The sequence below is a fragment of the Leptonotus elevatus genome, chromosome 2 (assembly GCF_054856555.1).
Source record: "Leptonotus elevatus isolate MCC_2025b chromosome 2, RoL_Lele_1.0, whole genome shotgun sequence".
Taxonomy (NCBI): Eukaryota; Metazoa; Chordata; class Actinopteri; order Syngnathiformes; family Syngnathidae; genus Leptonotus; species Leptonotus elevatus.
The window spans coordinates 43,698,359-43,709,331 of record NC_141240.1 but is presented as its reverse complement, the minus strand read 5'-3'; the positions used below and the strand labels follow the sequence as shown (position 1 = coordinate 43,709,331).

Here is a 10,973-nt window from a genome sequence, read left to right as displayed (position 1 = left end):
ACAAAATAACTGTCTGGGAGTGTGGGATCTTCACAGAACAAAAAGTTTGGCAATAAATAAATACAAATCTAATAACTCTCTCAGGAAAATAAAGTCTATAGAAAATTTAATTTTTGTTGTGCCGTGCACAATCTTACCAGGTCAAAGTTGAACTTCTCAGAGCAGAACCTCTTACTTAAATGACGAATATGCATTCTCTTTGGGTTCCAGTAGGCTTGTAGACGCCGTCGTTTGCCGCTCTCTCATCAACTTCCCTGTGAAGATCACAAAGCAAGCAGACTGAGAAACACAGTTGATTTGATTGTATTTGGTTTATATTATGAAACTAAGAATAACAGTTTATATTTCATTTGTATACTGTGGTGATATTTTCTTTAAATCGGAATTACTCATTCAAGTTAGAAAAGTGAGCATACCTATGTATGTTCATCAGTGTTGTTCGAAAACATATTTCTGTTTTCTTGCGTGTTGAAATAAAACTCAAAGTTGAGATCATAGTGAAGAGGCTTTACTTGCAAGTATTTTATTTAGAAATTTCTAAAGTCATTCAGGACCCTTACTGAATCAGAAGTGGTCGCCAAATGTGCCCTCCTTCTGGGCTCATCCCACCTTATACAAAACGGTGTTTACAGAAAATAGTCTCCCCCTCCTGTCCTTGTGTCCTTGTGGAATACAAAAACAGATAATAAATCTTCAGCTCGTATCTTAGTCCACTCCAGATGTAGGAAAATTATTTGTCCCGGCACCTCCTGGACCAGATAAGTTATGGACAGACTTCCAAACATTCCTCATTTAGATAACTCAGAAACCTTACTAGACATTCCTTTCCCAGAGAAGAGAACAATGGACTATAGATTGAATAACATTTGAATTAACTGTTGTCTTATTATTACACAGCTCTAACTAAAATCAAAACTGTTAAAATATAAATCGAAACAGTAAAATAATGTTAACATTCCTTCAATTGGGCTCGAAATAGCCCACAATAAACATTTAAACATTTTTTTTTTTTGAGGAAAATACCAGCAGGATCTTCATCCCCCACATTGGATGCAATAGTAGGCATGAATGGGTTAGCAGAAGCAACCATCATATAAGACGACTTATTTTGTACGTCCTGTTTTTCAATAGCAGTGGTAATAATTATTTGGCAAAGAGAACGAATACATGGAATACAGCAACACCCGCACGTGGTTAACAAAGCAGCGAAAACAGCAACAGATATCAAAATTGAGGAAACTAGAGCTTTATAGCGCCCAAATACAGCCATCCAATTATCCCGTACAGAAGTATCCACACCGGAATGCTCTTTCATTTTCTTATTGAGTGTCCGCAGTCCTTCAATTGCAATGGTTAAACTTCCATATGGTTCAGTGTTGTTAGGAATAAAAGTGCAACACTGATCTCCAAACATTGAGCAAACTCCGCCCTTTTCTGCCAGCAACATATCTAGTGCAATTCGATTTTGGAATATCATCAAAGATGTGGCAGCGAACTGGCCGCGTACAGCCTCAAAACCAGATTGAGTCCAATTTCCTAGCCTTTGGACATTATAATGTACATAATTAATTCTATCTACGTTTTTGTTAATGGTGCACCACCAGCAAATTAGAGATTTGAATCCTGAGAGTACTTGATCAGCTAATTTGTACTCATCTGGCACACTCTTGGTACTCCAATTGCATCAATGTAGGTGGGGACATTCTTCTCTTGCCAAGAATACCGTTTGGTTCTCTGAAAAGAAGGAGGAGATTTAGGTTCCCAATTATCAATCATTTGTAGTTACGCTCAAAGTTGGAGCAAGGGGGTTACAGAAATACCAAATCAAATCAACATCAACATGAGAAAAAGTGTCATGATGTGACAGCGTGTGGAAATGCGTTCCCGCCTCGAAGCCATCTCGTGATGAAGTTCTTTGTTGAATGAAAAGAGTGTCGTGTTAGTTATTTTTTCTTCCAGGACCTCAGGGTAGACTGCCCAAGGTCCTTTTGTTTGTCACCGGGATTATTCTGCCCGCAAATGTGACTCTTCGTGGAATGATGCCCAAGAAAAAGGGCACTTCACTCAATCTCCGTTGAATGATGTCCTCTGACTCGACAACCGGGCACTGGATTCAGCAGATGTTGTTTTCCCGGTCTGAGGTGGTGAGATTGATGAGCCTGGGATGGATCCAGCGGCCTTGTAGACAAGATGTGGAATGATCTCTCCCCCTCCTCTGTTCATTTGAACTCCAGATAACCTCTCCATCACCCCCTGGGATCCAGACCCTCTGGGTGCAGAACATTTTCATTTAGTCACTTATAAACATACATATTCTTTATTTTGAAAGAGCATCTGGTAGTTTTTGTTAGTTGGGATTAGTAAATGTTATTTGATTAAGATCCGTAGGTCCTGTGCTGTTGGAACAGGAAAAGGTCTATTTGTGTGACATTGAAATAGAGCCCAGCCTTTGACTGAGTTTAATGACATTCGCACATTCATTAATACAACAGAAAGAGCTTATAAATATTTATTTTTCAAATGGGTTCCATCGTCTGATCAAATTTTTTCTAGGAAACCCATATAATAGTATGTAATGATTAATCAAATGTTTTATATGCTTCATTATTGTCTCCTCTCAAACTTACTTTTTCTGTCCCATCTTGATCCTCCTCTTGTGAATTTATCACATTCAGAATCACAGTCAGTTGGGGTATAGGCCGATACCCCGCAACCTTTTCATTTTTTAATCTACTAATTCGTCTACATTAATTAATTTTTTAAACATGAACTATCATGTGTACACACCCACCTTTTGACAAAGATCCACTCTGATCTTTTCAAACACGTCAAGATAAAATCATCAAAGATATAGCGGTAAACAGATGGTATTTCAAAGGGAGTACATAGTGAGACTTTGTAGCTCATAAATAAGGAATACCAGACTATGGCTATCAGCAAAAGACGTCGTAAATAACAAAAGCCTTTAAATCAGGCGATTGTGAGGCAAACGAGAGAGACAGAGAGCTTCAGGTCACTACAATTAAAATGAGCACAGATAGATACAATTTAAGACACCAGTATATAAGGACTTTGGGGTCATGAAAAAAATAGAGGTAGCCACATTAATCTATTTCAGGTTACGAATTACACGAAACTTACAAATATATACCTTCTCAACGGGTAAAATAAGCATATTTTAATTAGAGCCGAAAATAACACAACAGGGGAGTCTCTACAAAGAATAACATAAATTGGAGTTATTTTACACATTAATGTAAAAAATCAAAATGAACCAACAAACTCGCTATTATTTGTTAAATTCCCGTTGTGCCGATTCAGAAACTAATGCTCCCAAGAAAATAGGCAAAAATTTAGTAGGCTAAACCCAATAATCATCAAGTAACGGAAAATAGAGTAATTAACTCTTTGACTGCCATAAACGTTATAAAACGTTTAGCATAAACCTAGGGAAGGGCGCCGAGGACGTTAAAAGACGTCCCCTATGTTTTTTTTTATTTTTTTCAAAAACGGGTGCAGGAAAGCCTTGGGCAGCTGTGCTGAAAGTATCAGGCAGATCTGATTAGTCAAAGACTCGTTTTGGCCCCTAGAGGGCAGCGATGACTCTCTTTGCACAAGGTTGGATGGGCCGCCCACCGTGGGCGTCAGTAGAAGACGTGAGGCGGAGCTAGAGTGTTGAGGAGACAATGGCTGATCCAAGCCACAATGGCTTGACCAAGCAACCGGTTACAAGCAGCTCAGCTTGAGCATTTTTTTCAAAGACGGAAAGCATCAATCAATACTAAAAAGCGCATTGATGTCAACGATGATGATGACTCCGAGCTCTACGCCAAAGTTGGAAGCTTTGGCCTGTTACTATCACGTAGTAAGCCTCACCGGCTTAGCGCGGCTAGCGCTGCTAAGGCCGGAAAACGCGCACAATAGCCGGCCGGGTACTTCTGCACAAGCGGACATTCGATCGGGCGATGGAGAGTTGGCATCGACCAATGCAGATTGATGATGATGATGATGACGACGACGACTCCGAGTTTGACGCCAAAGTTGGAAGCCTGGACGTGTTTACGATCACGTAGTAAGCCTCACCGGCCTAGCGCGGCTAGCGCGGCTAGCGCTGCTAAGGCCGGAAAACGCGGAGCTGCACAAGCGGACATTCGATCGGACAATGAAGAGTACCCCGAGTCCAATGCATATTCATCGGAGGAGCGGGTACAGTCTGATCACGGAGAAGACACTGTTTCTGGACTACGATGCCACCATGAATGGAGTGGATAAAATGGATCAGAACATCTACCACTCGGTATAGCAACTGAAGGACGCGAGGAAGCGAGACGTAACACCACCGTAACGTAACCGTAGCATGATCCTGATATTAGACTTGATGACACACTGCAGTATATACTTGCTATTCCCCGGAAAAAAACGGCCTGCAAGAAAGTGGCACACGCGAAGAGGCAATCTGTTGTGCAAATGCTGTTACGTCTCTTTGCACGCAGGAGAGTGTTACAAAAAGAAAAACTGTCGTTGAAACATCCACATATTTGTAAATAGCACCACAGTTGCACACATTTGTAAATAGTTTGCCAAATTGTTGTCAAATTGTTACACTGTTGAATGTAAATAAACGTATTTTGCTATCAAAAAACACTTTTTCATTCTTGGTGGTAGTGTTTTATAGAAGTAAAGCACTATTTAGGTGTTTGTGGCATCATTCATGGACAAAAAGAAGTGTCAAATTCACTAGAATGCATGAAATAATATCGTTTCACTAAAAGCTTGATTTCTCCGTATTTTGGTCCAACACAGGCGAAATTGGGTCAAACTAACCATTTTCTATTGTTGATTACTAAAGAACGGAATAAGGTAGAAACAAACTCTTTTTTTCTGATGAAAGATGAAAGTCCAATCTTTCATTTGGTAGTACGTGTGTTTCCATAGTCCAAACAGAACATTTTCTGTGGACCTTGAAAATCAGTCAAAATGCTTAAATCGGCTGGCACTGACGGCATCCCTTTTCTGAAAACGTCTGGCAGTCAAAGAGTTAAGATTGAAATAAATTTTACCAATCATCCTATTTCAAATTCACATATGTTATTTTCAATTTCCTGAAATACCTTGCTATAGATCACATCTCCCCATCCGACACATTAAAATGCCTTGCATACAACCAGTTCACCATATCAATGATCGGAGGTGTCGCATCCCAGATGAGACCATAAGCTTTGAGTAGTCAATGTTCAGTCCTGGCCAGCAGATGGCAGGGCGGCGGATGTTTCAGGCAATGTTCAAAGCAGGCATTGAGATGTTCACTGGAGTCAAAACAGCCGTAATCATGGCAGCAGTGATGAGGAGATGTCTCTGTAACGAGTCTTGTGCACAGTCACTGGGCATTGTGAAATTGAGCACCATCATTGTCGGTATGGCACAGGGGAATGTCTTTGCTGCGGCGTGAAGCTCTTTGACCTCTGCCACGTCCACCCAGACGCTGGAGGTTGCATGAATGCACCTGCTTGATCCAATGCACTCAACTGACAGACAGAGGAAGATGAGATCATAGCAAGATAGTTCACTTCCTACTTTCTCAAAAATGTTTCAACGATACAATAGCTTGTTTTTTGGGAATGCCCTTCAAAATAGCTACTCGAAATACTTGCGAATACAATGTAGCAGCAGCTGGGGGCGTATCCCGTTTACAGGTTGTAATCAGTGAGGGCCATCAAGCCCCCATCTGCTTTGGAACTTTAGCATCCGTTCTGAAATGACACACTCAGAGAAAAAACAAATATTAAAAATTATTATAATTATTTTGTCTTTAAAAACATTTATTACTTTCCATTACTCATTCCACTATCTTAAATCTAGCCACAGCTGTACAGATGTAGGTATAATTATGTTAACTCAATATAGCTTGATACAAAATGCTATTATTCTTTTATTTTTCTTTATTCACTTGCCTAGAAAAGAGAAAGTTAATAAGTTTATTTTCTGTATCAAAAGTAGTACAGTTTTAAAGACTTTCTATTCAGTCACTAAAAAAAATCTAATCTAATTTTTTTTTACAAGATTTCAGCAATTTCCTTTAATACTGTTGTTATTTTCTTATCATTCTTTTCTTACCTAGAAAAGAGAAAAACTCCATTATGAGGACACATTATACTCTAACTCCTATCTCACACACACAAAGCCCCCCCCCCCATTTGAGACACAGGGGAGGAAGAGGGAAAAAGAAAAAATCTTAGCATTATCACATCGCAAAACCTGTTTTACCACATTCCCATTCGAAAAACAAACGCCATTATCACACCAGTCTTTATCTACTCAAAAACACCACCAAACATACAGTTAAAGATATTGAAGAAAAACAAATATTCATTAATACATTCTCACTCCCAGTTAAATCCCAATCCACCAGGGTGGCCCCCACCTTTTTTATCTAGGTCTCATACAATTACTCAACAATTCTCTCAACTTTTCAAACTTTTGCAGGCACATATCAGATCAGCTAATTTTTTCTGAAGTTCTACAATTTGATCGCTATTCGCCAATGCATTAGAAGCTTCATTAGTCATATCACGTACACGTTGTCGAAACAATTCGTCACGTTCCGCCTTTAATAAACGGTTTTGTTCTGTCAATTCGTCGTCTACAGCTTTTTCAAAGCGAGAAAGAATCGTACGCCATTTGCTACGAAGTACCTGGGGCACTTCAGCGTGTCTAGTCAGTTCCAATTTAAAAGCTTCCGCCTGGTTCAATTTTTCCTGCGGGTCATCCTTCATAGCCAATATTTCGTCTAATTTTTTCTCCAATTGTTTCACAGAGGCGTTTACGCCAGCTGCCAAGCCGTCAGCCGCGGCCTGCAAAACAGATCGATGCGGTCGAGGATTCGCATCACAATTTTCACCATTCCAATCCACAATGAGATTACCGCCATTTAAAGTCAATATAGGCGCCTACAAATTTTACAACATCTAAATAGCAGTATTGTATAGTAATTCAGTAAACGGGTTTATAGCTTCAAACATATTTCCCGTAAGCGGCTCAGCATACGCCGTTGGAGCTGTTAGTTTAGCATCAAAATCAGCCACTTTATCATCACCAGCTTCTATCATAGCCATCCGAGCTATTTTAACGGAACTGCCCAAAGCCAACATTCTAGCATTTCTCCTCATTCAATCCACTTTTTTACAATTTCGTCTGACTCTTCTACCATTTAAAGAAAATACAAAAGTCTCTCGTACAAATTTTGTCCAGCGATTAAGGTTTTTTACACGCATGCCAATTTCACCGCTTTCATCAAAGATACCAAGCAAACCGCGGATGTCAACGGTGGAAACCAACCTTTTTCACAGCAAGCCGTCATCCAATCAGTCAATAATATTTTCATTTTTCGTCGATGTTTTTCGGGCATGGCTCCGACTGAAACCTCGGAAGCATACTTAACTTGTACATCCAAGAATAAGTTCCGACTATGAACCGGAAGTACTTTTAGGTCAAACCATTCGGTGTCGCGATCAAAACCGCCCTCCATTATTTATTTTAATTATTCACCTCTTTAGTTATTATTATATTCAAGTCTTATTAATATTTATCAATTCAGTGACGTCTCACTTGTAGTATGATAGTTCAATAGGTTAAATTTATTCGACAACGTTACTCGTTCCTCACCTCAAAATAAACATTTTCACAAGAATAACCACAGACAACCATAACTCATACACACATAGCAGACATTTAACATACATAAATAACGAATCACGTAATCTCTCGATCGATCAACGGCGGCAAAAAACAAATCCGCTGCGTCATCCTGACCTCTTATTACTGCTATATTTTAGCAGGCGCGCATAACTATCATGATCTCTAGATTGCTTAGCGGCAGCGTAAAACCCCCGCGTCTATCCGTATTCCTCTCAAAATTCATAAAATAACCATCATGATCTAACGATTGCTTCACAGCGGAGAGACTCCCGTCCCAAAAACAAAATAAAACCGCTTGCTTCAACCTATATATCTCAAAAAAGCAAAACGGTTAAAATATAAATTGAAACAGTAAAACAATGTTAATAATGTTAACAGTGTGAACTGTGGGCCTGCATCTGGCTGGTGAGAAGTTGAATGTCAGGTTCCGTTCTTGTCACATCCAATCTCGCTGCTGCAGATGTTCATCCGTCAATCGTGATCTCAACGGAGTTCTCAGATGTGTGAAAAGCTTTGTTCGCAGATATACGCCATATAAGCTTTTATACCAACTGTCCTGGGAAAAATACAAATCTCTCCCAGGACACAATTTGTCCCGTTTTTTAGGAAGAATGCCAAGAGCTAATTCGATTTCCTTAATTCTGTAGTCTAAAAATGCTACTGTGTAACACTTTGTTACTGAGCGTGCCGCCGGTGGCACATTTCCGTAGGTGCACTTTGGATTACCGTAACTCTGGCACCATCTGTGCTTTCTGAAAAATGTCAATGGTGTCTGAAAGTTAAGCCCTTGCGCTTTACAGAAAAGTACAGTCATTACGGTAATTTCAGTCCTCCTCTCACAGGGGCCAGCAAAATCAGTGAGTCACAACGAAAGAGTTCAGAGAGAAACATCGGGATTTTCAGACATTTCTACATCAATTTGAACAAAAATGTTAACAAGAAGGTATGTATGCTTATTGTTTTTTAGAAGTGTATGCCTTGTTTACAGTGTGTGTGACTAGCTGAATAATGAGTATTCCACTAAGTTCAGACATTTTAACAAAAAGTGGCACGTCCAAAATTATTCATACCTTTCTCCTCAAAATCAACAGAAAAGCCTTTATTGGCTGATTTAGTAAAGGCCCTGACTAATTTTGCTGCTTGTACAAACAGTTTGTATAGTGTTGTTTCAAAGTAAATAAAGTTGATTGGCGCTGAACTCTGTGTGCGTCAGATGTCACGTGGGTGACGTCACGGCCGTCACTTCACTGCGACCTTTTGATCTACGACAGTTGACGTGTCCACTCGCAGAACCACTCGAGCCTTGAACTGCGAGCGCGTGCGTGCGTCGGAATCTCCTCCTTTTAGCTGATGAATAGTGGTTTCCTTAAGGCATACCACTATTCCGCCTAAAATCTATTGTTAGCACCTTAGTCGTTTGTACATTTAAATTTAAGAAATTATCTACACACCAATTGACAAATGCAAGTAAGGCTTGGCCATGATCTGAGGCTTGCCCTTGAAGAAGGCTCAAGAGTGCGGCGTCATCTGAAAATGTTCTTCCTGTGATGTCCTGCAACGGTCTGTGTACATGATGAAAAGCAAAGGACACAACCCTGGGGGTGACCCTGTACTGGAAAGCCTGGTGCTGAACATATGTCCATTCACCAACACCTGCTGGATTCTGTTTGTTAAAAAGTCTAAAAGCAGCGCTAAAAACTGAGCAGGTATCTTCAAATAAGATTTGTAGCAATTAAAATATGAGGCTGCAGATGGACTCTCGAGCCTGTGAGTGACGCGTGTGAATGTAAACGGCCGTAAAAAACAACTGCTGAAACTCCCGTGGCAGATAATAAGGACGGAGAGAGATGGGCAGCAGTTGGATGTCCGGGGTGCGTAATCTCAAAATGAGCGGTTCATTCCAAATGGGCTTCCAAAGCCACTCGGTGACGGCTCCTCATCCCGGTCTACTTCACCGAGCCACGTTTCAGTGAACGCGAGGAGACACGTTTCCCTTCCCTCCGCTATGAGCCTCACCCAAGCCTCCACCTCATCCGGCTTGTTCCGCATGGACTGCAGGTTAGACAAAAGGACTGTTGGCAGCTGTGGAAGTTTGCGACTCTTCCCCGTGGTCCCCTTTTCCGACGTTTCGTCCTCTTATTTGTTCTGCAAAGTTCAGTCTGAATATATGCTTGCACCATGCCATGCAGAGATGATTGAAAGGATAGCAGGAACTCCCGACTGAAAGAAATTCTCCCGGGACTAACATCATAACTTCCGTGTTGGCTGCCTTGTCCACACGAGTTGACCAAAGGAGATCATCACACAAAAACGTGCAATCATTTCCCACACTGCTCCCATGATTAATGTGCTTGTTTCTTGTCCAATTCTTCCGTTACCAGCCATACGGGTCCCAACAACAAACAGTTGAAAACAACACGGAGACAAAACAGCAAACTGGTCAGCGACTCGAGTCGCACGCAGTGGAGCGCCCCGGATGATGAGTCGGACGACAGGCGCCCCGCAAATGTCAATCACAACGTCAGTTTGTGCATTACAAAGGCTGCACTGTCTAGTCCACGGACAAGCGAGTGCTTTGAATTTGTGTCTTTGTATTGAAAGGTGAGGTCATTATTGTCCTCTCACACACACTCAACAACCCGTGTAACAAATATGGTGCTTGCTTGTGGAGTCGCAATGTTAATGGTTCTTGGTGGAACCGAATTGTCACCCCAAAAAATCGCTCATGGCGGCCGTTTTTTGGCAAATCTCAGCTGTTATTTGGATTGTCACTCACGAATGACTTCTAGGCGCCGTGACACGCTTCCCGCGGCACCTCCAAAATAAAAGTGACTTTACATTTCAGCTGTCAAGACACTTTTATTGTGATGAGGTCCGACAACAGCAGTGCCTCTAATTGTGTGCAAATGACATTTCAGAGCAAGATTTCCGCAAAAGAGCCACACACGACTGCACAACGTCTTAGTTTACTTCGAGCCTTGAAACTCATAAATGAATTGTAACGCAACGCATTTCACATACAATAACGATAACGGCGTTTCAAATACGGGGAGAATAATTCGTTAGATTAGTCCGTTTATGAAAACAAAAAACTGTTACCTAACGCTGTTAGTTTAAACGCCGTTATTCCCAACACTGCCAATGAATGACTTTTTGTTGTCATGAACTCGTCTTGTTTGCCAACTTTGGTTAGCTTTTATTCCCGAGAGTGTGGTGATTAGAGAGAATAAGCCAAGTGCGCATTAACCAGAGCTGTGGACTCGAGTCATGTGACTTGG

At 40.9% G+C, this 10,973-nt stretch overlaps 1 long non-coding RNA gene across 1 annotated transcript; it reads right to left on the bottom strand.

Moving 5' to 3' along the window:
- Positions 1 to 498: 498 nt before the first annotated feature.
- LOC147180148 (uncharacterized) lies at positions 499 to 10,142 on the bottom strand. Its single transcript, XR_015094131.1, has 2 exons — positions 9,147 to 10,142; positions 499 to 2,269 (listed from the first exon to the last, which is right to left on the bottom strand). It is a non-coding gene; the product is annotated as an uncharacterized LOC147180148 (long non-coding RNA).
- Positions 10,143 to 10,973: the final 831 nt, after the last annotated feature.